The following is a 1,875-nucleotide window of genomic DNA, read 5'->3' on the forward strand; positions in this document are numbered from 1 at the left end:
TCCTTTCCCAGTAGACTATTTGAGGTCCTGGGATTTATTTAATTAAGCCTTAAATTTTAACCTTAAAATCTTAAATACATGGAATTATGCTTAATTCCTAGAAAATCCTCAACATTCAAGAGCCAAGTAATGAATGTGAGCATAATACATACCATCATAGAATGTGTGTGTATATATGTGTGTGATAAAAAAAATTTTACAAAGTCACTTTTAGTAAGGAAATGCCCACATGTGCATGATATATATATACATATATGTATTTATGTATATATATATATAGTTTATTGCTATACACTACCCAAAGATATGTCAACTTTGGATATTTGAAATTGAAAGAATTTGAGAAAAAGCAAGTCTTGGATGGACTTTCTGACCTAGCCCCACACCTAGAAACACCTCTGTGTCTAATGATGGAGGGATGCTAAAGGAATATGAGTGAATATTTATGTATATTTATCAATATCACTACATGTTCTAAGGTTCTTAGCTCATATCCCCTTTTGTACAGTAAAATTTCCCCCAAACTGTCTAATCTTTAGTACAAAACACTCAGACAGTCTCAGATCTCTTTCCTTTGTTCTTCATTCTCTTTTTTCATCTAGAGTGAGTGGCATATTTCTTTGGCAGAGTTTTGTTTTCGGTTACTACTCTAGATACTTTTCTTCAGACAATACAAAGAAAAGCAGTTTGCACAGATTTTATAAATGAACCTGCCACGTATTTTGACTGTCAAAACCAGGAGATTCATTGTTATGACTTTTAAAATTTTTTTCTTTTTATATTTATTCCCTTTTGTTGCCCTTGTTTTATTGTTGTAGTTATTATTGTTGTCATCGTTGTTGGATAGGACAGAGAGAAATAGAGAGTGGAGGGGAAGACAGAGATGGGGAGAGAAAGACACCTGCAGATCTGCTTCACTGCCTGTGAAGCGACTCCCCTGCAGGTGGGGAGTCAGGACTTGAGCCTGGATCTTTATGCTGGTCCTTGAGCTTTGTGCCATGTGTGCTTAACCTGCTACATTACAGCCTGACTCCCTGTTATGACATTTTTAAAAAAGACTATCAAGTTTCAAATGAAGGCCTAAGTTTTTCACCACTATTCCTAGAAATCATAAATTCTCCCATCAAATTTAACTGTGTTTAGTGAATTCAGTTTAGTGAATCTATTTAGTGAATTCAGACAGTGTTAGAGTTCCAATTAGTGACTGTAGAAAATCTTAAAACATTTTCAACTTCATTATCACTTTATTGAGGAAATATGATTTATAAGACTGTTGTCACAAGGGCACATTTCTACTTTCCCAAAAATAGGTCTAAGTACATCTAATCTTTCATAAAATCATCATCCTATTCCAGAAAAGGAGGGAAGGAGTCTTCCTTCTTTTATGAGGTTTCTTATATCAGGCATCTTTTATTACAGAGAAACTCCTGAGAACCTCAGAGTGAAAGGGCAGAATTTTTTTTTTTTTCATTTTTGTTCTTGTTGCCCCAGGCTTATTGCTGAGGCTCAATGTCTACACTAATCCATTGCAACCAGTAGCCTCTTTTTCTCCTTGCATTTAATAGAGTAGAAAGAAATTGAGAGGAGAAGGGGAGATAGAGGAGAGAGAAGCAGAGCCACCTGCAGATTTATTTCACCATTCATGAAGCTCCTTTCCTTTCATGCAGGTGGGGAGCCAGGGCTAGAACTTGGATCCATGAGCATGATAATCGCTATATACCACCTTATCTCCTATGTTTTTTCTTATCTATAATGTCTTTACTAACTAAAATAAACTTTTATGTAATACCTTTTAATTATTTTATTATTTTCATTATTATTTCCTTATCTTCTAGTTTAGGATGTTTCCTAAAGTTTTCTAGAGCAAAGGGCTCA

Source organism: Erinaceus europaeus, chromosome 2 (assembly GCF_950295315.1).
Source record: "Erinaceus europaeus chromosome 2, mEriEur2.1, whole genome shotgun sequence".
Taxonomy (NCBI): Eukaryota; Metazoa; Chordata; class Mammalia; order Eulipotyphla; family Erinaceidae; genus Erinaceus; species Erinaceus europaeus.